The sequence below is a fragment of the Acyrthosiphon pisum genome, chromosome A1 (assembly GCF_005508785.2).
Source record: "Acyrthosiphon pisum isolate AL4f chromosome A1, pea_aphid_22Mar2018_4r6ur, whole genome shotgun sequence".
NCBI lineage: Eukaryota > Metazoa > Arthropoda > Insecta > Hemiptera > Aphididae > Acyrthosiphon > Acyrthosiphon pisum.
Window position 1 is genome coordinate 94,476,970 of NC_042494.1, and position 26,316 is coordinate 94,503,285.

Below are 26,316 nucleotides of genomic sequence, written 5' to 3' on the forward strand. Positions count from 1 at the left end.
TTGAAAAAAATGCATATTTAAGAACCCGGTAAGAACCGGAATCCGAACCAGAACCAATCATTTATTTATTTTAAGAACCGAACCGGAACCAGAACCAAAAAATTCCTTAAGGTTCCAGTCCTTGGTGTGTATATTAACTTTTAACTTAACTGAATTAACCTATAGTTAAATTAACTTTTAACTTTCAACTTTTTTGTTATTGGTGCATATTAACTTAACTGAGTCAAAAAAAAATCATTATCTTGCCCAGCCTTGATTAAAACTATATATTTTTATCGATACGGTTACGAGGCACCGTTTAAAATCGTAGACTAATAAAACGTGTCGTCAAAAAATTGGCCCAACACGTCTTAATTAATAACATTAATATTCACTATATTATGTGTGTTTACTGATGTATTATAAAAAAATAAATATAGATACGCTTGCAAATCTATATAATAGAGGTAAAGAATAATAATAATATTATGACAGGTAAGGTAAGGCTGTCGTTGGCCTGCTCGGATATAGACAGTATACTTATATGATATTTTATTTCACGCAAAAGTATTGTTTTCTATGCGCAAAGGGGATTTTCCATTTACCCCTCCATAAAATAATAATAATATATACTATAATAGTTACCTTCGGTTTCGTATTTATAGGGTATAGTACCCTAGGTACACATTTGTTTACCTGTAAATGCTTTCGAACGATTTTATTACACAATAGCTTCTTCCTAATTTAGTTGCTTGAAGATAGTACCTACATGTTACAATATCTTGATATAATAATGCAATGTACAGAGAAATATATTTTTCAACTTAAAATTTTAAAACTATATTTCATAATTCGATAATGATTTGTTATTTAATGAAATATTAAATTTAAATAGGTATCTTCCTCCCGAAAAGCGGCGCCCAGGACATTAATCCTTTGCGTTATTACTTATTTCCCACCATGAATATATCTCTTAAAAATATGCCACCGAATGTAATATAATATTATTTTACTGTAAGAAAATGATTACAAATATTTTAGAACGTTACACTTATACGATCGACGAACATAGATTGTATAACATCTTGATAATATTATAATAACGATAATATGTATCAAAGATAAATATTTGAACTTTAAAACTGTGTTTTATAATTCAATAATTTGAGAAATATTTAAAATATATCGTCCTCCCGAAAATCGCTGACAAGGAAAATAATCCTTTGTGTTATTCCCCACCTGAAATATCTCATAAAAATACGCCAATGAGTACCACTGAGTATATGCCTATCTTGTAAGAAAATTATTAAAAAAAATATCGGAATGTTATACTTAAAAATATGCTGCAATCGACGAACATGGGATTGTATATATAATTACATCTCAAGAGGATATCAGCGCACTATTTGTTTTCCCTCTCTCACACACGTGCAACATAGCAAATTTAAGTTTAGCAGAACCAACCCTGTGCTATTACGTTTAATATCAGAGTGAGTTAGCCTGCACTATCAAATCTTAAGTTAAGAATACATTACATGACATTGTGTCTTTATTTTATGATAATATTATAATTTGTATGTGAATTATGTGTGTGTAAATTATTATTACAATATTTAAAAATGCTAATTAATTGTATAAAAATTAACAGATCGTAAAAAATCCGACGCGGGGACACAGGCCATATCCTTAGCTCAAAGATTGATAATAGGTCACTCTAATATTAAAAGTAACAACTGCACTGGGTTGGTTCTGCAGCTAAACATCAATTTGATATTTTGTGCGTAGTGGGTCTGGGGGTCAGAGAGAGAAAACAAATGGCACACTGGCGATTCCCTTAATATTATATGTATCATAGACAAATATTTGAACTTTAAAACCACGTTTCATAATAATATGTTCAAGAATTTGTTATTTAAGAAATATTGAAATATTTTTGCCTCCCGAAAATCGCTGTGGAGGACAATTATTATAATTTTCCGCGTTATTTCCCTCCCGCAGCAGGAATATCTCTTAAAAATACGCCACTGAGTAGCTGGTACCACTGAGTAGACATGTCATATTTTCTAAGAAAATTATTTTATTATCGAAATTAATCACTTAACATCTAAACTGTAAAATATCTAAATAAACTATTTAAAACATAGTTTGTACAGACGAGTATAATACTACGACAATCGCGGAGACGGGATGGCACAACTCGTCCTTTTATTTTACACAATAATGTACAGTGTAATAATAATATAACTGTGACAAAGTAACGCCACTGACTGATGTGGGGGGGGGGGAAATTGTTATATCGAAAACGAATAATGTTCGTAACAATTCGGCGTTTAATAAATACATATACGCGGCCGGCGAGCATAAAAAGACTATAAAACATATAATATATTACACGGTCGTTATATATATATATGTAATATAATATTATATTATTATGCGTTTGCGAATAAATTATGATGACTGTTCGCCCATTATATTGTTTCTTATATTATTGAATTATTGCGTCTATGTATATGATATTATAATAATATATTATTATACGCACACGCTGCTGCGGGCGGCTGCTGTCGGTTCTCGGCACCGAAATCGTTTTCTTATTCATATAATAATCGATGCCGCCACTCCGCCGTACAATTATTATTTACTATTATATAATAACATTGTAATATTCCGCTCGTGTTGTCGAAAACACTATAATAATGATAATATCATATGATAACTGCAATGTCACTCACAACACATCAACAAATCAGTGGCGTATTTAGCATTTATTTGAGGGAGGAGATATTGTTTTCATCCCTCCACTAGAAATACATCAATATATCTATCTTATCTATCTCGTGTATTTTATCTATAACATCTATCTCATAAACCTCCCTAATGCCAAACGTCTCAGCATTTTACTGCCTGCTGATAAAGTGGTAAATGGAAAAATATAACTATAACTATATATTAAATAAATTTAATATAAGCTAAGTCAAGAAAATGGTCGAGGGAGGAGATATATCTCCCTAATCTCCCCCCGTAAACACTGCCTAAAATATATATATTATTAAAATATAATAGTGCATAATATTTAGGAGCGTTTCGTGGACGAGACGACCTATATCCGCGGATGTAATCTCGTACGATGCGTGTCGGCGTTTGATTGGAGTCGACGTTTCCGGCGCAGTTTCGTCAGAACAAGCTTGCGGATAGAACGCGCAAAAATGAATATTATTATAATATAATATATATTCGGTAACCGGGAAAAATATTGGGAAGGTCCGACCAGACGTCGTGTAGCCGAGTCGATCAATTATTATTAGGGATCAAAATTTCCGAAAAAAAAGGTTTTCCGGAAAAAACCCGGGTTTTTTCTCGTTTTTTTTTAGAAAAAATTGGGAAAGTTTGGTTTCATTTAAAATTTCCGAAAAAAATGGTTTTGACGAAAAAATTAGTTTTTTTCCTGAAAAATTGAAAAATTGAATAAAAAAACGGAATTTTTTTTCTAAAGAATTAAAAAAGTAATGTATATTGGAAACAATCTAATAAATAATGATGGTTGACAATCATATTACATGCATATTATAATATATACCTACCATACCTAACTTAAAGTCTGTAGTGTATAAATCTAGAGAATTCTACTTGATTTATAAATAATTATAATTTGTAATATTAACATTATTAACTACTAAAGTACTAACTATATTAAGTATTTAATATGTAATTATTTCTTATTAGTTATTAATATTATTTAATTTTTACCTACTCACTAAGTTTAAAAATATACAGACTACCAAATAGTTACTGTCAAGGTGGATATATATATATATATCCACCTTGGTTACTGTAATATAATTTATAAACCTATCAGCCAGCTACTATAATACCTTATTAGTTATTACAAATATAAATTGACAATAAGTATCCAATTTTTAACATTTAAAAATACAGGTGATTTATTTTCGGGGAAATACACTCTCCCACATAAATAACAATTTGATATGTACGTATCTACGTTATTTTTAGAACAAATATTGAAATATCCGTATATTTTTAAAAGTTTAATTTTTAAATTTGATACAATAATACATTGACAACCGTATTGGAAAATGTGAAATGTCAATGACAAATGGAAATTTTTAATATTCTCCAATTTTTCCACGTTTCCGAGGCTCTGGGGAAAAAACTGTTTTTTTTCCGAAATTTTCCGGCATTTTGATCCCTAATTATTATTATTACATATATTCCGATTCGACGGTTTCTGCGTTGACTATATAAAAATAAATACTAATAATCGGCGCACAAGAATTTAGTAACACGACAAAATAATACTCAACGATGGACATTTTCCAGAAAATTACAAAAAACCAGGGATGGAAAACGTTTTTGAAAACGATTTAAAAAACGTTATTAAACGAAAAAAAACAAAAAACGAAAACAATTAATAAAACGAAAATTAAAAAAATACAAAAACGAAAACAATTAATAAAAAAAAAAACCAACTGAAAAACGATAACAAAAAATCCCACAAACCGAAAAAAATTTAATTACGAAATCAAAAACGAAAATAAATTATTGTATTATACCTACATTATTCAATTATTTATACCACGAAAAAAAAAATTGAAAAAAATTCCACTTGTCTTGTCTTTACTTTTTAATCTTTAACTTTAAAAACATTTTAATTTCAAATCAGAAATTTTTAATTTTCTAATTTTTACAACACACCTAAAATATAATATATTATTAAATATAATAGTGCATTATATTTAGGAGCGTTTCGTGGACGAGACGAATATATTGGCGGAAGTAAACTCGTGAGATGCGTGTCGGTGTTTGATTGGAGTTGACGCTTCCGGCACAGTTTCGTCACAGCAAGTTCGCGAATGGAACGCGAGAGAATGAATATTATTCATTACAATATTATTATAACAATAAAAAAAAAAGAGTGGGTAAGTTATTGTCACTCTGCTGTACAGTAGGTTACAAGTGGGTCACTGTATAATGGATAGTATTAAATTTGAATTCAATGATATAATATCACTGTATAAGAAAGACGATTCTGAGCGGAGACGGTTTGTCAGTCTAGATATTAGACATACCTATTATAGGTATACTTATCTATAGTATCTATACTTATCTATATAGCAATAATAAATTCCAAATTAATCATATCACAATATCCATTAGGTAACGCGTTATACATCAACAACAAACCGTGGTACTATTATAGATATATAATAGTATACTTTAGAAGTTTCAAGTACCCACAAATAATATTATACAATCACAACAAAATATCTAAAATAGTTATTCCAGGTTTTTTAATATGTAATTTCGTCTAAATTTGAACTTAAAATTACTATAAAAATAAACTGTGCTTATGTATTTCTTAGAATTTTTGGCAACAGCATTAAATATTTACGTGGAATCTTGTTTTAAATTTTCAATCCTTAGATATAAAAGTTGAATATTTTATAAATTTTTAACTACAAAATAATTATTCAATTTTAAATTTGATAAATTTTGTCAAAATTTCAACTTCAAATGCTCATAAAAAATAATTGTGCCTATGTATTTTTAATATTTTTCAACTGCTATTGTAACAATGTATCAGGAGCCTTGTATTAATTTTTTACACGTTTTGGCCTAATAGATAAAACTTTATTGATATTTATAGAAAAAAAATCTAAAAAAATTTAAAACTTACAATGTCCGTAAACAGCTCAAAAAGAGTCAAATTATTTTTAAAATTTTATCGTATATATAAAATGCTAATATAAACATTCAGTGAAATTTTCAAGTTTCTACAGTCACTCGTTTAATTACAACAAAATAAGAAAATCGTTACGTAAGAAATCGAGTGAATATAAAATGTTGTAAAAATATGAATTTCAAACGCTCATAAATATTTAATTTGAGTTTCTTATAGACATTTTTTTTTTGATAAAGGTAGATTATCCTATAAGGAATCTTGTATTACATTTTAAAATCTTAGTTCTAAAAAGAAAAATTTTTACGAATTATACTCATTACTTATTTACTCAACTAAATTAGGTAATTTTCGTGATTTTTCCATATTTTGTCAATTTTTGAACTTTAAATGCTAATAAAAAAAAACTGTGATAAAGGATTTTTAATATTTTTCAAATGACATTGTAACAATATAGTAGGAGCCTTGTATTAAATTTTCAATTATTTTTACCCAACAAATAAAGTTTTATTGACATTCATAGAAAAAAAAACTAATTAAATTGGAAACTGAAATTGTCCGTAAACAGCTCAAAACAAATCAAAATATTTTGAAAAATTTATCATGTATAGAAAATGGAAATATAAACAACCAGTGAAAATTGCATGTATCTACAGTCATTCGTTTTTAAGTTACACCAAAAATCAAAATCAATTTTCTCGAAAACAGATTTTGCGTAAAAATTCCCGTTTTTCCTTAATTTTTCTTTTGTTTTTCACAGCGCTTTTGAAAACTATTGGAAATTTCAAATTTTGACCTCTCAAAGCACCAACTAGATTCACTTTCTCATCAAACAAGATACTGTTGAAGAAAATCGAAGTAGTTTTACTGCCCAAAACCGTGATGACAGACACAAAAAAAAAAAATAAAAAAATAAAAAACACACATCATTGTAAAATCAATACATTCATCATTCCACTCAGAATCTAAAATGTGCATTAACTATTAACTTAACTGAGTTAACCTATAGTTAAATTAACTTTTAACTTTTAAGTTTTTGTTATTGGTGCATACTAACTTAACTGAGTTAAAAAAAATCATTAACTTGGCCGGCCTTGTATATAATATATGTTTGGTAACCGGGAAAATATTCAGAGGGTCCGAACACCAGACGTCGTGTCTATTATTATTATTATTACATATTATTATACTCCGATTAGACGGTTTCTGCGTTGAATGTATAAAAATAGATAATAATAATGGGGGCACAAGAATTTAGTGACCATATTATAATACAGTTACAATAATACTCAACGATCGCCATTTTCCGGATAATTACGAAAAACTGATAACGCAAAATATACCTACCCATATTTTTGCAATACACCTAAAATATAATAGTGCATAATTTAGGAACATTTCGTGGACGAGACGACTATATCCGCGGAAGTAATCTCGTACGATGCGTGTCGGTATTTGATCGGAGTCGACGTTTCCGGCACAGTTTCGTCACAGCAAGTTCGCGAATGGAACGCCGCGCGTGCATAATGAAAGTCGACACGTTCGAGTGACAACCCACCCGAATCTGACCACAATCATTCTGTTCTTGACGTGCGCTCTAATCGAGTTTGCGAGCGTGTATGCAAAAAAAAAAAAAATTTAGAAAATAAAAAACCGAGCGCGAATGAATTATTCATAACAATATTATTATAATAATATATATATTGTGAATCCGGAAAAAATATTCGGAAGGTCCGAGTACCAGACGTCGTGTCGAGCCGAATCGATCAATTATTATTATTATTATTACACATACGACGATTCAACGGTTTCTGCGTTGAATGTATAAAAATGTTTTTTCTTACAAAAGCACATAGTACACAATGTATACAATTAAGCATAATAAGCATATAAGCTAAAGGTTATATAACATCGATTTCTTGAATAAAAATAGCCACACATTTATGGCTCTCAGCTCGGTGTTTTTTATTTTTTTATTTTCTTTGGGGGGTAATTGAGGAGTGATGATTTAAATGATCACGACACCATTTCCTTTTGAGTCTACGCTGTGGATTTCCAGGGAGTGTGTGTTAATATAAAAATAAATAATATTAATCAGCGCACAAAAATTCAGGATGACACGATAATACTCAACGATCGCCATTCTCCAGATAATTACCTACGAAAAACTAATAGCAAAACATCCATATTTTATGTTCAAGAACGACATTTTTAGTAATATTCTAATGAATTGATCGCTGGATAGAAACTGCAGCTGTTGAGTCGTTCATAGATGACATTTAATTGAGCCCATGCTACTCCGTATGTGTTTGAATCGATTTCAGTTTATTATCTTAGTAGAATAATTGAATAATTGCAAAATAATCGAGTCCGTATACGGATAAGATATCATAACCATCCATATAGTTTTAAATAATTAGGTACGTTGACGACGATGTTGCACAGTTTTCCCCAAAAACGTTGAGCAATTTTTTAGCAAGCACTAATCGGACCACAATATTATAACAGTTGTGAAAGTTTTCACGCAAAATTAAATGCATTTTTTCACTCGGAACATTCAAATATTTTTATTTTTGTTGACACTCTTCTGGGAACACAGCCAGATACATACATAAAATTACAAAGCAAAGCAACAGAACCATGTAAAACAACATTGGAAAAGGAATAATTTTTACGGGATAAGATAAACCCGACTGGGTGCCTAATCAAAATTCTGCCAAACCAACACGGCAACACACACGTGTTAAAAACCTACAGTTTCCCACCCCTATACTACATAACCCAACAAACAAGCTAATGGCCTTAGTCGTCGAAATTCAATCCATTATTATTGCGTAGGCGTCATGGTTAAAATATCAATTTAGTGCGAATATAGTTTTCAGGAAGAACGCGCCATAACTCAAATCGAGGGATGGAAATCTATAGTTTTTGAAGGTTATTTTGTATGTTATCAACACAAACTTGTTGTTTTTAGGGTTGATAGTAAACATTTGTGTTAATTTCCGAAAAAAAATTTAATTTAAAAAAACCGATATCGTAACGAGCAGTGCTTTAGAAACAAGAATCATTTAAAGCGGCTGTACCTACCTACTAGAAAATCTACTTTTTTGAGTTGTGTCACTATAATAAATAATATTCTTATGCACAGACATTATAATATTATTAAAACAGTGTTCAGCTCGAGAAGTTACGCAAATGCAGTCGATAATATTATGACATCGCAGTAAGATATATAATTTTATTCGACAGTAAAAGTTCAAGTGGGTATTATGTTGAACGGCATTTGATATCGACTCGACTTGTCTAGTCCGTCCTGACTGAATTCTGACAACAACTTTGGACCTCTTATATTATGATACATATCCCCAGACAGCATTTTGTAATTATAATATTATAATATTATTATAATAACGTTACACTAATATTATTCGTTATTATAATGTTATAATATTATTAAACAAAAATTGCTGTCTGGGTCTATCAATAATGTTAATAATGTGCCAATGTTATTATCATACATGCCAACGACCGTATGAAGAATTCCAACGATCGTCGTATTTTTCCCGAAAACACGTGACCATCTGTTCTGAGAAAATATGCAAATTATTTCATGGAATAAAATATAAAAAATCAACCTATATAATATAGTACGTTTATGGTTTTTACTTTTTAGAGCATTTCCAAACAAAAAAATGTTGACTTGTCAATGTGATAATATTACTATATTAGTATATAAAATATATATACGTACGTAGTACGTAGTCATAATATTGCAAATTGGCATTATAATTATTTGTTTTCGTTTGAAATATAACTTTAACTGTATAATTTTAAAAAAAAAAACTTTACCGTAAATACGTCATTACCATAGACGTATTAATAAAATACGAACACACCTCCCACACACTTAGACCAATGTCACCGTGCGACCAACATTGTTAGAAAGATATTATATATGTGTATATATAAGAGATAGATTATAAGATTTAAGAAAATAATAGACAAAATGAGATATCATGGAAAGAGAAGCAAAATTTGGAGGTGGAAACATATTTTTTAAAAACAATGTTTAGTCCAGTCAAGGAATGAGGTGTAGAGTACGTGAGCTGGTAACTTAGCGATTCCTTCAGAAACTTGTTCAGGGGGCTTAGAGTGTTAACATACCAAAAGTCCTGACACCTAGGTGGTGAGCCGGAGGGGGGAGGGGGGAGTAAAGTTATGCATTTTGGGTTTTTCGCTTATATCTCGAAAACGGTGCATTGGAGGGAAATTTTTTCATAACAAAATTTAGCTTTTGAAATTATCATAAATACCAATTGAAATACCATTTCAAGAAGCACATCTTCTCAGCCTTTTCGACCAGCTGTAAGTAGAGGAAGGGTTATAAAAAGTCATTGCTGCTTGTTTGATCATTTCTGACTCCAAGTACAATTTTAAGAAACACGGAATCAAATATCTAACGTTGTGTATATCATAGTATTTTGTAACAAGTTATTATTAGAACCCAAATTAGCGATTAGCGGTACCGTAGCAAGCATATAATATTATATATACATACGGATAACGGATTGACAAGTCGAAGAATCAAACATTTCTAATGATTTACTATTATATCTATATTTATTACTTGCCAACAATATTATAGTCTATCATTAAGTTTATAATCGCTATTAAAATTCTTAGAAGTTGGATTTAAATTATGATTTTATGAACAAATGGTGATGTACTTTAAATTTATATAAGTAGAATATGTAATATAATATGATGTAAAACATTTTTATTGCAATTTGCAAGAATAAATTGAAAAAAGAATAAAAACGCAATTTATGCATATATTATTTTTTAAATAAACACGAAAGCCCTAATCTTGATGTTTTTTGGGAAGGGTCGTGACTAGGGTTGCCAACTTTCAAATTTTGTAATGTAGGAAATTTTTTTTCATATCCAAGGAATGGGGTTGCAAAGTAAAAATAAAAAAAACGAATATGGTAAACAATATGATGGATTGTTTGACAAATATAGTGAGGTAAAATGATTTTTTTTTGTAATATTCTACTTTTTCAAAGGTGTATCTTATAAACGGTTATGAATTCGAAAAAACATATAATATAAAAGTTTTAGATAATTTCATGAGCTTTATTTTGTTGTAAAAAAAAATTTCCCTCCGATGCACCGTTTTCGAGATATAATCGAAAAACCCAAAATACGTAACTTTACTCCCCCCCTCCCCCCTCCGGCTCAAAACCTATGTGTCAGGACTTTTGGTATTTTAACACCCTAAGCCCCATGAACAAATTTCTGAAGGAATCGCTAAGTTACCTGCTCACGCATTCTACCCCTCCTTTTGAGTCATTCATTGACTGGACTAGTTATACAAGGTATATTACAATGTTTTTTACTCCATGATACTTATGTGATTTGTTCTTTTATAGTTTTATGACCGTCTAAAGTTGTATGCTGTCTCTTTCTTAAAATTTTGGTATACGAACCTCTCTGTCTACGACCAGTACATTTATTAATATGTCTATGAACAATACAAAATTAATGATTGTCTGAAGAGCAAATTTTGATCAAATTGAATAGGTAGGTACCTCCTATATTACGTATACTTATATAATATGAAAAATAGGAAACGATGTTATTTTTTTGTAATTTATTGAGATTTAAAAGTATACTTATGTATAGATCCAAATCACCCAAATCACTAATTATATTTCAATCACATATTAAACAATAACATTTTTACAAATTCAACTAATTTTAAACTATTTATACTACGAACCCATTATCATCGTTCTGTGATACTGATATGTGTTTTGTTCGACAAAAGTTGTTTCAACGAAATATCTAATAAATACATTACAAAATATTTACAAACATAAAATAAATAAAGCAATTATTTAAACATATAATGCAATTTTTCATGATGAATTCCAACCATATTATTTGTTATAATGTTATATTTTTATAAATAATTAGGTTAAGTGTAAGAAATAGATGTATTATAAAAGGTACGCATTATTATGTCCATTGGAAACAGTTTTTTTTTACTCTTAATAATCTCGAACAGTTTACTAAACAATAAAATATGTAAAAGTAATCGTAAAAACGTTAAACGTGGTTATTATATTATTATATATCGCTGTTTGTTCAGTAGATATTTACTGTTTTTCATTAATTAGCATTTAGCACACAGAAACATTTTGTTGTACACGATTTATATAGAAACTCACGAAGCGAACAGACATAAAATGTATTGTTGAAATAATAATAATAATAATAATAATGATAATTTGTTAAGTACTATGATACCGACAATGTTTGTAAATTAAAAGAATCATTGATACATCACATTATAAATATTATGTAATTGGAATTAATATTATGGTTTATTGATTTAACAACGGTTTGTCGAGTTCAATATACATTTATTATATAAAACAGTCCAGAAATTATAATATGTTAATAATGAATAATAATTGTGTGTATAAAAAATTTTGTTTTTTATACTATTCTGTGGAACTTCATTAACACGTCTATAGTTAATGTCTAATTACAAATCGTTGTTATAATCTAAATAATCTGTTTCTAAAACATTCGTGATTGCAATATTTTCAACACGATATTTCCTTGTTAAAAACCGTACTTAATGTATTAATGTATGATAACAAGCGATGACTATATATCAATCTAAAAAAATACCGAGGTTAAGTAACTCGCTGCTGTATAATAAGTGTACCTACATCGACATGCGAGTAACGACAGCAGGTCACGGCGGTGTGTTTGTTTTAAATTCAATGCTAAATCGTCGTATTCGAAAAACGATACCGATATTTTGTTTTTTATGTATTACTATCATTAGTAATATATACTTCTATAATTGGTAAAACGACCGTTTGAACTGACTATTTTCAAAAAGGAAATCGCAAATAAATAATAATATTGTATACAAAATATTTGTTTTAGACTATTATTGTGTGGAACTTCATTGACGCGTCTATAGTTAACGTCTAATTAAAAATCGTTTTTATAATCTAAATAATCTTTTTCTAAAACATTCATGATTGCAATATTTTTAACACGATATTTCCTTGTTAAACTCACAATGTATTAATGTGTAATAATAAGCAATGTCTGTTTAATATTAAACTAAAAAAATACCAAGGAAGTAACTCGCTGCTAAGTGTACCTACATCGACATGCGAGTAGCGACAGTAGGTCATGGCGGTGCAGTGTTTGTTTTAAATTCAATGCTAAATGTGAAAAACGATACTGACATTTTGTATTTTGTTCTATATATTTTATATATTACTATAATTTATTAGTAAATAAATTTAATTTTCCATTGGTAAAACGATAGTTTAAACTGACTTCTTTCAAAAAGAAAATCGCATATAATATTGTATATTATTAATACATCTAATAACAATACTAATTCGCCTCACAATCATAAATATTTTACACTAGCTGAAATCGTGCACTTCGTTGCCCATTAAGTGTACCAACTATATGTGACTCAAACTTTGTTAAATTCGTTATTTAATATTCGGTGTATGGTTTTAAAATTAGTAGATCGCGGACCCCGTGCTGTATGTACGTTAGTGTATGATTTAACTCTAAAGTATCAAAGTTATACCAAGTTTGTCGTATTCTACCTATGGTGGATTGATATAATCAATTAATACAAAATCCTAACCTAACCTAACCGTACTAAAATTAGATGAATAAACACAAACGCATACAAAAAAATTCATTCAAATCGGTCTAACCATTTAGGAGGAGTTCAGTCACAACACACGTATAGTAGAATTTTTCCGCTTAGCAACACATTCTGCGATTCATTTTTATATTATATGAAATCAACAAACATGCCCGATTAACCAATAGCAACCAATATAATATAATGCACTGTTGCGTCACTGTTGTATTTTTGACATACAGATTTGAGATTTCCTACCTTTCTGGTGGATTTTCCTAAAATTTTTTTTCGTAAAAACCTTCTCCTGGCCGTTACGAACATGTTAAAAAAAAATTGAGCCAAATCGGACCAGCCGTTCTCAATTGATGAATTGTTATACATTTTTGTCTCCATTTTTACGTATATAGATATTATAACTAAACATTTTAAATATCACCAAAAATGTAAAAAAAATTGAACATTATATCATGTCTACAAAAATTCAAATGCAAATATTTCGTAGAAAATATAAGTCCCTATTGATTTTTGGATTGCAACAACAAAAAAACAAAATAGTTTTGTTCGAAATCTGATATTGTGTAAAAATTCCAGTTTTTCCAATTTGTTTTTTCGATTTTTTTGAAAAGTAGGTACTGTGGGTGTTTTATTATTTGAACCTCCTCAAAAACATACTAAAGATATACAATTTTTCACCAAAACCCACACTCAATGTTGATGATGATCGAAGCATATTTTCTCTCATAAAACTTGTCTTGGAACACAATAAAAATAAATAAAAACACACACACACACACACACACACTTCATTGTGAAACCAATGTATTCATCGTAACGTCCAGAATCTGAAACGCATAATATAATAAGTAGGTAGGTATATAATTTCTTTCGGCAAAAAAGGCTGACATGTTGAATAAACCATTATCAAATAATATATCACTACCTACTATTTTAGAGAATTAAACTACAGTTGTTATTGTTTGTTGTGTTTTAAATAATATTATTCATGTGCATTTTTAACATTTTTGATCATATACATAATATTATGCATAATATTAATTTATCATGATATATACATATATTATATGCATAATTTCGTATTATATTACATAGTTAGTACAATATATTATATATACCTACTATGGAAACAAGTAGGTTATACCATATTGTTACTATATCAACAAACATTTGATTGTTGATTCAACCTGTATACTTGTTAAATGTAAAGGTATATGTTTTTCGGTCTGCGGCCCTATATATAGTACAATATGATGAAGTTTGTTTGTAAAACCACGTTTACCTTTGCAGCGTCGTCATGTAAATATTATTTACCTGACTTAACCTAGGCTAAGTCTGGAAATGACGTCCTTTGTGATGGTTTCAATTTCATACACACAATACCTGCAACCCCTTTGTTGGCTTTCTAATCAGCGTTCGGAATCATTTAAACAAATGGATGTTTGATGGGTTTAAAAACCTAATGCGAAACGGTTTAAGTGAAACTATGCGGACAAAGTGATATCGGTATCATAATCGAACCCGCACCGATCGGATTACCGAAGCAGATGAATATTTTAATTAATATAAAACCAATCGCTTTATACCTAGGTATTGCGGAGTATTGTTTGATCAAAGACATTTGTTTCTCAGCGTAATAATAATGTATGTTATGATGTAAATATAATTATTATGTCTATCATTAATTGGGTTTTGTTCGGGAGATAAAAAATATATTATTAATTATTGTTTCTCGTTTGTTTTATTGGAGTCGATAATATTGAAAAACGCGTATTTTATTAAATACCTAATAAATAAATATTTAATAAACACAATTTTATCTCAAACGACGAACGCGATTTTCTGCACTATCGGCCAAGAATAATTATTAACATGAAAGTTATACAATCGTAAACTATTATTGTTACCGCTTCGAGTGACAATTTATTTACGATTTAACAATTTATTACATTCTATGTCGATGTTCAAGTGTACAATACGCACTTGTACTCTACGGTCTACACAACATTTAATTTGAAACTATATTCTAAAGTAATATATATTTTATAAATAGGTTAAAACCAACCTATTACTCTACCTGCACTGTTTATCGTAATTGTTTCCACGGTATAATATATTATTTAGTTTTATTATTATTATTATTATTATTATTATTATTGAACGTATTTAATTATGTTAATTCTCGATTATCGATTTTAAATTTCACAGATACAAAATATATCATTACATACTAAATTATTATAGTTAATATACCTACGCGGCTACGCCTAACATGGAATACTTACCTATGACTATTGTCGTTCGCATGTTTCAATAACTACGATCGATCGATGTCGATGTGATTATGTATTTATGTGTGTGTGTGGGTACCTATATAATATGGGAGAAAAATAAGATGCTCAAATTATAGTGGCCGGAAAGCCAATTTTTTATTATTAATATTATTAACAGTTGTAGTGTACAGCAACAACTGTATAGAATATATAGTTAGAAAACGCGATACTCAAAATATTGTTCCGTTGTGTGATTCAGACCGTTTAATATATTATATTATTATTAGGTATATTAGGTATGTACCCGCTATCTAGGTATATACCGAGCGAAAAAAATCTGAGTACCAAAAGTCAAAAACGGAAATGTCCACTTTTACGACTTAGTAGCAGCAACCTACCCTCTGCTCTTTACCAGAAACGATTATTTATTTGTGTTCTTTACCCTTCAAAATGATTACACCACCGCTCCTTTGGAATTTCTGCTGCTGCAGTAGTTGTATATTATATAATATAATGTATTTATATACAGTCGTGTTTTTTTCCCCTCCCCGCCCACGCGTGTCTCGTCTGAACGAGAGATTTTCGGCGATAATGAAATCGAGACTTTTAACTTTCATAATAAAATGGCGTCGATTATATGCCGTGATAGGGAAAACTTTCGGTTTTCTACTAAACGAGCAGCAGCTCCATGTGGTGGTCGGAGGGGGTGGGGTTAGAAACAAATGTTACTAAATACTTCCCTCTCCCTCCCAGCCTTTCCCCTTCCCGTCGCTCTGCTACGGTGCGCTTGCGCAGGCTCATTTATATTAATATAATATACACACACACACACACACACACACACACACTGTATACGCACTGCACTACACTGCATTGCTCTACACTACACTGTCCGCGGGGAAAGCGTCTGGGAAACGTTTCACTGACGATTAAGTTTGGCAATATATACGGATGGCGTACTCGACGGTGGCGTCGGTTTTGATACACGCGGGGCAACAGATGTCTCCCACCGCATTCGGTTTGATCGCGTTTCGCGTGCAGCCGCGAAAACTTCTTAATGAAATTTTCATAATAAACGGGCACCCCTAGTGCTCTTTTTTTTTTACCGTCGTGGGGAGGGTGGAAGAGCGGTCTTCGGAACGACGAAAACTTAAAAAATAATATATTATTTAATACGTATAGGTATATATGTATATATATTATGTATATAATGAAATATCCAATCCCTCGCTCCGCAAAGGTTCGCCGCCACAAATATACACACAACTGCGCATATTACGAAATATCGTTCGAAATAATATATCGTAAAAAATCCGGTTACAGTTAATTAGTTTTTAGGCGAAGATTGGCCGGCGCGCCATCGATTAGGCTGAAGTTTCCTTTTTATTAGAACCTTTGGCAACACGGCCATATCATCGGAATTCGTCTGTACATAGTTTATAATGCTAACAACTTAGTTATATACTACAACGAAAAAATTTGATCACGGTTTAGCTGACACATTATCTTTATTCTGCACGAGAGGTAAGGTTCAGTAAGTGCAGGCACATGGTCGTCGTCTTACGATATTTTCTTTCGAATAAAAAGCACATTTCGAACGAAAATATTATATTTATCGATTTAGTTTACGGCGAAGAATCAATCCATCAATCTCGGCAGTCTTGTAAACTATATCAATAGGAAGTAAAAACATTATTCTGTTGAAATTATTATATTATTTTAATATTTGATGTAACAGCCTAGAAACAAAATTGTGTGCATAAAAAAAATTTAAATTTAAATAAATTGTAATTGGTAAAATGAAAATATGATGTCGGATACGTTAAAATTAAAAAAATATATAGGTAACGTATAGAATTAATAATAGCTGAATATATATTTTTATGTGCCTATGTCTATGTGTAACTAGCGATTAATACTTTTTTTTTTTTTTTAATTAAGGAAAAAGCCTCGGTAACGTGACCATTGGCTTGTTTTTACATGATAATGATAACTTAGATTAAATTGTACAATTCGATATCTTTCAAAAATAAAAATTATGTTTTGGATGGATTTTTCGTCAGGGCCCAGTGCGTCATGAAGGTGTTCAGCTAGGTATGTTGAATTTTTGTCGTGCCTCTTTTGTGTCTCTGCATTCGGTAATAATATGTTTGATTGTAGTTGTAATTCCACATGTAGGGCATATTTTTGGTGGCTCTTTTTTCATGAGGTGGCCATGTGTGTGATATGTATGGCCTATTCTGAGGCGATTTAGTACGACTTCCTCTCTTCTTTTGAGTGACATTGGATTATTCCATTTTTCGATAGTTCTTTTTATCTCATTTAGTTTATTATTCATTTTAAGCCATTCTTTTTGCCAGTTATTTTTGATTTGGTTGTATATAATTTTTTTAATATCATTGTCGGATTTAATATTCCACACAGTTAGTTGATGTGGGTTATTGGCTTTTTCCTTGGCAAGTAAGTCCGCTCTTTCATAACCAGTTATTCCGCAGTGTCCGGGAATCCATGCGAAGATTAAGTTATCGTTAAATTTATTGGTCAAGTTGATTATTTTATTAATTATAACATTATCGTTACTAATATTACTAAGACTAGATAGAGTGCTCATGGAGTCTGTTAAAATTATATACTTATTATTATGCAGGTTGGCGCTTATTATATAGTATAGTGCTTTATATACTGCTAGTGCCTCAGCTGTATATATGCTACAATTATCCGACAACCTTTCCGAAAGCTCGGTTTGTTGGAAAACTACAGCAACACCCACCCACGATTAATACTAATAATACGCTTATATTAAATTCCTATAAAATTAATTAAATTTTTTGGTGAAAATTCCGATAATATAATATATATTAAAATATTCGGAAATACTAAGAAATACTCTTTTTGAATATATGGGAAACATTTTCTGAATAACTATTTTGTATCTTAATATTTAAGCGGGATTTTACTATGCAAAGTATTTATTAAAAAATATGGATGTAGGTACGAGTCTTCTGCAGAATACGAAAAAGAAATATTTTTCTTTAACATGTCCGTAACAAACCTGTCCACGCCAGCTTGCTGCAGTGCAGTGTGATTTGTTCAAATTGCAGTTAGGTAAAAATAATAAACGAAATCCACAAAATATAAAACACCTGTGAATCTTGAGTATATATTCATATGAATCTCGTATCATTTTTAGACATTGCACATCGTATGCAAACAATTGAAAATTTTTCTCCTGCGATTTTACGACAAAATAATTTTTTCGAGACTGTAAAAGTCAAAAGTCAATATTTCCCGTTATCATTACGCCAACGTCGCAATTCGATGCACATATTGTAAAATTACCATCATATTATACTATGCTTTATTACACTGTATATTGGTGGAGGGTCCAACCCTGCAAGGGTCGGTCAATATTTTAATCGACGCCGTCGAGAATCGAGCGTCGAGAGTCTTATATGATTTTATACGCTTCTACATCCCTGGTTAGATCAGGCAATTTTCAATCAATAATAGTTATAAATAACCGCCATATATTCTTCATACGAGTGTGGGTAGGTAGACGATTATGTGGGTGAGTTTATATTTTATACTTAACAATTTATGAGATATTAAGTGACTGGTCCTCGAAGCTTTTTAACATGATTGGTAGTGCGTACAACTAAAAAGGTTGGCAATCGTCAACTTTATTCAGCACTTGCAGATGCTTACGACCCACCAAAGTGGTATCAGGTATACCTACACCTCAACAGCCGAGGAAATAATTACATTATTGCAACACTATTTTGAGTACAAATTGTATCATAATATTATCAGCTGTTCCGTTCAAAACGGAATTTTATTTTTAATTTATAAATATTAATAATATACGTATAAATCTTAATAAATTATTATTAACTGTAATGTACATGCATGCGGTTAAGTACAAGAATTATTATGTAAAACGATCATTGTTGGAGTAATGAGATGTTTCATATTTAAATTTATAAAATTTTACCGTCAAACGCTCGGACTAAATAACAACAAAACGCCATTACAACCACATTATAGACAAATTACCTAGGTATTACACTAGACAAGATATTGACTTGTTCAAAACACATCAAGCAACTAAACTCTCGTATTATATAATGTATTTACTTCGTCATATTTTAAAATCAAAAACAAGTCCCGAAAATAAAACTATTACCTATTGGCAAATCAATTTTCAGACGAGTATTGTTATATTGGAATATCCGTCTTATACAAGATTTTCAATTTATTTAAAATTATCAATTTATGGAGGCTTATTGTGTCCCCGGTACATGTGATACTTAGAAAAAGTCATAGAACTTGCAAAAAACCATTCGATGATCCACTCTAAGTTATCATACCGCTCCAATTCTCCATTTAGAAATTTAGTAACATTATATTGTCTTCCTTTTCCCAAACTCAAAGCATCCACAGTAGAGTCGTCTTAAAAGAAACTGGTCCTGCAGAGAAGACTTATCTTAGAAGTCCATAGCAAAAAAGTAATATGAGGTTATATTATATTAGTGAATGGTCTCCTTTTAACGGGTTCGTGGTTATTGTACTACATAAAATTCGTCAATGTCAAACGTATTGTTCATGTTTAAAAGTTCGTAATTTATTTCCATAAAATAAAAATTACGCCGCAGAGCTAAACAAATAAACGCGTGTACCCACCATTATACATATTATTATATATATTATACATATTTTATCACATATCATGACATAATACTGAATACATCAACATTAACCTAAAACCCGAAACAAAAAAAAACAACAGAAAAAATATTAATCAGAATTGTGTACTCTTTATCTTTTTCTTTTCAACTGATTCTTATGTATTTGTTCATAAAACGATATAAATATATAATATAATATAATAATAATAATTTATTAATTCTCCAACAAGCAATATTTACAATATGTAGGATTAATGAATAACAATTTTTTGTTGGATCACCTCCAAAGCCAAAGACTGTGCTGGAGGTGGGAGTTCGTGCAATTGCATTTATATTAAATAAACATATCAAGAATATAACATACAAATAGTAAAATTACTTTACAATATTGTTCAAAATAAAATATTTATTATAGAATCAATTATTGGGAATAAATTATCAAACATATATTTTATAGTCGCGGCATTTATAATTTCATCGTATCGAGGACGTGCATTAGCGAATCGTATAATAATCAAAGTTGGGCACTAACTAGTTAAAAGGTAAAGTTAAGTTAATCTTAATTCATATTAACTTTGAAACTGAAATAGTTGAATTTAATGTGTAAAAAAAGTCTGATCTAACTCGCTAAAAATAATAAGTTACTAGATATTTTGTGTAGTTTTTGTAACTTAACTAACTAGTTGAAAAAAGTGACTAACTTGTACAGCTTTGATGATAATTATTTTAATATTATTTGGACGTATTTAAACAGTAAGTGTTCGTATATGTACGACTTGTGTAATGATACATCACACGGCGTTATAATATACAGGCCGAACCTATTAACGGGTAGTGATGTTAAACTGTGAAAAATATTAATTATGACACTGTGAATTTGCTACTGTAATAATATAAATCACAGTGGAAATAGCATTGATTGCTATTTTAACTGCTAATTTTTACTTTACACATATCTATAACCATACCTAGTAAAAAAATTCTTTAGTAAATAGTAAGAGCGTATATGAGAGTATGAGCGTATGACACCTATCGCACGACGCACATTCACAAATTAAATGATAATATTAAGGAGAGATATTAATGTATACGTTATGTTTTAAACAGACTGGTTACAATAACGGGCGCTCCACTTTTCCACCAAAATTGATCGTTCCGTTTCCCGAAAAGTCCGTTTACCATTAGTATATTAATAGTATACAATATTGCCATTTTCGAATTTCGCCATAAAGAATGAAATCTAAGATTTTAGATTACGGTAAATATCACATTTATTATAAAAAAAAAACATGTGGCAATATTCATATAATTGCCAATGATTTTGAAAATAACTATAAATTCAACAAAAAAAATTAATTAGTTGTATGTATAGTCGATTGTTAATAAAAATATTTTTTTAAAAAAACACGTTCAAGTGATACCTACTTGCATTTAAATAAATATGGAGTATTTTATAATACGGTTATATAATGCGTATATAAAATATAAACGAAATGAATAATTAATTTTAATTTTATTCGAATAAAAAATGTCTGTAAGTTATACAAGTGGAAGCTTGATAAAATAATTTAATGCAATTTTAATTGATAAAATCATGATAAAACTTTGTCTGAATCGTCACTTGCATTGTTAAAACGTAATCTTTCCTATCTTTCCTATTATTATTAATGGAGAAAAGACACTAATTGTGATAATATCTACGTGTTATATATTAAAATATATCAATTCTTACAGGTTATTACCAAAATCTAAAAACTTAAATTTGTCACGGCAGAATACGGAAATATTACTATACTTGGTACTGGCGGTAAACGGAAAGGTCGATTTTGGCGGAAAACGCTGACACTCCTTTTAATAATTTAACAGAAGACACTAGTTATTTCTAAACGAAAAATTTCAAAAAATTAGCGTTGTAATTTCTAAAAAATACAAAACAATATTATAGGTTTTCTCATGTTAAAAAGTTATTGTTTAAAACAATATGATGGACGTTAATATATTTTTTCTTTACTCTTCATAATAATTATGGCGTAGTCTTACGTCAATACAATCATTCTGTATAATAAACGGTCATGTGCGGATGTTTATATGGTTCTAAGTATGTACACTAATATAATTTCTATAGGGTGATTCATCAAGCATATTCACTCCCTTTTTTTCTTTCGCCAATTCAGTTAGTCAAAATCTGATTTTTTGAATTTTTAAATATACATTTAGATCATATTTTCAAATGCTTGACATTTTTTGCACTACATAAGCTGTGTCTTGTGGAAATACAAACTTCTGTTTTTCAAATGAGAACACCCTTATTCAACTATAAATTATACAGTACCTCGACAAAATTCGTACGAGTAGTTATTGAGTTATTTAACTTTGTGTTCTAAGGATAACATTTACATAGTAATGGGTTCGTAAGGTATAAGGGGTGTATGCTGATTCAAAAATTATAGTCATTAACATTATTGTCTATCAATATTAATAATTAGTAAAATGGCCCAAGTGTAATAAATACTTGATCTGGTTTAACGTCTATTTTATATTTATGTAAAACCATTTTTAAAGGCCATTATTGTTAATATGGGCATTTTAATAACTAAGTATAAATACTGGTTCAAATTTTAAACAAGGTACATCAACATTTTCAACAAAAAAATATCCACTAAATAATTTTTAGTAAAAAAGGGGGTTCTCCTTTGAATAACAGATGAGCCATACGAAAAAATGCATTAATTTGAAAATATGTTCTTAGAGAATGTTAAAAAATTTCAAAAATTAAAATTATAGATTTAATATTATTAAAGAAAAAACGAGGGTGGGGCATGCTTGGTGAAACACCCTTTGTGTTTATATATTATGGAGCTATAATGTACTAATGTAGTGAAGTGGTGCTGGCAGGTGGGTGGATACGTATAGCGTCGTCTGATCGTCTCTAATAATATACTAATACGTCATCGCGATGTTCATCGGTTCGTTTTTTTTTTTTTTGGGGGGGGGGTCAAAAAAATACATCATTAGCTGCTGTGTTTCGCTTGTCCGGCGGCGGCTGTCGCATAATCAAATTTCGAATTGTCGGCGACTGACGGACGACGGGTCCGCGCGAGATTGAACCTTATAAATACGGCCTCAGCGCGGCCCCTCGTAATATTATTATTATTTGTTTTTAAGAGTAAAATCAATTTCGAAATCGGCGGCGGCGGTTGGTCCAGCGCGTGTGCCGCGCGTTTCCGCTCGTGCGGCGCCAGTCTCGACACACGACTCCGGAGCGCTTTTATATTCGTGTAAACACAAGTTTTCGTTTAGTCGTTTCCCGACATTTTCGGTACGGGTCCTATACACACATCATATTATTAAGACTCACTATATTATGTTGTATTATGTTCCCAAAATAGTTGCGTGCATACTTTTCCGCGTTATTCGAAGGACCTGAAGGAAAACGGGCGATTTCCGAACCCTACCTACCTACCGTGTCAGTAAATAAACGTCGTCGTTTCTCCAGTTTATATATTATTTTGTCTGATCACACATACACACACACACGATAATTACATGTAGTTTTCCTCATCTCGCGTTTTACTAACATAGGTACCTATAAATATACCAAATTATATTATATTCGTGTAATATATTATTATGTTTATAACACCAGTGGCGCCACTTTGGTGGTGGGGTGTCCATACCCCGAAATATGTTTGATTTTTATGTACGAATTCTTGGCAGTATTCTTGGTAGGTATATTTTGTACACTTGTTTATATTTGTATTTTATTTTCCAATACGCAATTTCCATGAATAAACGGTGCATACTAGTGCGTAATCAAAAGATTTGTAGGTGCTTCGTTTACGCCAAAATGAAAAAGGGTTTGGATTTTGTTTCCACCAAATCGTTTTTTAGTCCAATATACTAGTTTGATATTTGAAAACAGTGGTTCATAACTCTGATTTTATGATATGATGAAAATTTTATGAAATTAGTACCTACGTTTCCACCCACAGTGTGTCCAATATTTCAGTGATAGTTTATGCAGAACAACAATTAATAATATTGCAAATCTGTCCATGCGCATCTCAACCAACAGTTTTAAAAATTGCATAATCTTAATATTAATATATTAAAAAAAAAAAAATAAATAAGTAGTTATAATTTCAAGTGTTTAAACCAACTTATATAATACCCAAATAAGCAGTTTTAAATTAAATATCTAAAACAGTTTAATAAACACATTATCTGTAATAATCTTCTAACTATATAAACGTGAAACTACTTATATTATACTTTTATACTTTGAAACGGCTAATCTCAGAAAAAACGCGATCGATTTCATTCATTTTTTTTTTTATGAATTTTTTAATACTTCGTGGAAGGTTTTATGGAAAGAAAAATTAAGAAAATTGAAAATGTCAGAAGACTTGAGGACTATTTAACCTTTTCGCGCGTTTATAATATTGTATATCAATATATTTATTTTAGTAACCGTGGCAACAAATTGTTATAATATTACAAGCCTTATAGAAGCAACTGTGGCAAATAAATCTGGAATGGAAGCTCTTGATCGCACGCTCAGAGATTATATTAATCTCATAAGTCTAAGATATATTTCAGCAGGATATTATAACCGAGAATCGGGATAGGTGTATGGTGATAGACAAATATTTTACACTCGGGTGAAGCCGGGTAATTCAGCTAGTATATTGTATTGTATTGTTGTTTATTTCTTCGAAAAGATAATGGGCCCCACGGAACAAGTTCGTAAAGCTAGTAAAGTACTAAAGGAGCTTTCAAAGTATAAAAATAAAAATTGTATGGCAAAACAGTGGTTAACTATGTACCTTAGGCCAGCTATAATTTGGCTGAAATGTAAATTATTGTTTTGGGTGTAAACGAATAACCACCAAGGATTTCGTCAATCTAACTTCCTCTTTATGTTACTCACATAATACAGTGGTGACCTTTTGACATAACCCACGGATATGCACACACAATAACAGAAATATAATGAAAAACTATTGTTTATAACAATTTATTTTAGTTTATTAATAATTAATTGTTTGTAAATACATTAAAAAAAAAAAACATTTTTTTCACTTTTCAATCGTTCACATAAATTTAGCTATTAAATAAATTAGATTTACGAATCATTATTTGTAATTTAATTATATAATGGGTGCAAAACTGTATATTTTGTATAAAATATGTATACCTACCTAAATTAATTAAACGTTCAAAATGTATATATAAAACAATTAATATTGTATATTAAAGAACAAAAGCGTCCGGCTAAATATAGTTATCATTAACGCAATAGGTATAGTAAAATATTAAGCATAAAGTCTTTTAAAAACGATTCTACAAAATTAATAATTTAGATCACGTCGACGTTTAAGACTCATCGATACTTGCTGTAATTTTAATTTGTCTACATTACATTATTATTATCTATGACGGGTTACAACGTTCGATGCATTTTGCTGCATCATCGGTACTCACAATGGAGCAGGTGGTTTGTCAGCGATGCGTATTTCATATACCACCTATACCATACCCATTATATTATGCTCTATTCGTAAACTGCAGTCAAGGACTGAAGGCGGCCGTGGAAAAATTGAATAAATGGTCTTTACCCGGTCGCGCTAATGAGGCTTGAGGGTTTTTCGAACGCGTCGTAGTTTTATGACTGACACTGTGTCAGTTTTTGAAATGCATTAATTCACTCGATGTAATATAATGTGATATTATAATACGAACGGTTTTGCTCGTTATTATTTTAACACACTTAACACGTCTCTGCGTAGGTATGTATTATTTTAAAAAATATAGGTACTTATGATAATGGTATGTGGTAAACGGAAGGGAGTACAAGTGCTTAGCACGTTAAACTTTTGACTGTAATCGAGTCACTACCTATATAAAATTATATTATTTTCATACCACCTCGCAGTGGTGCCGATCTATATTTCATTTTATGCT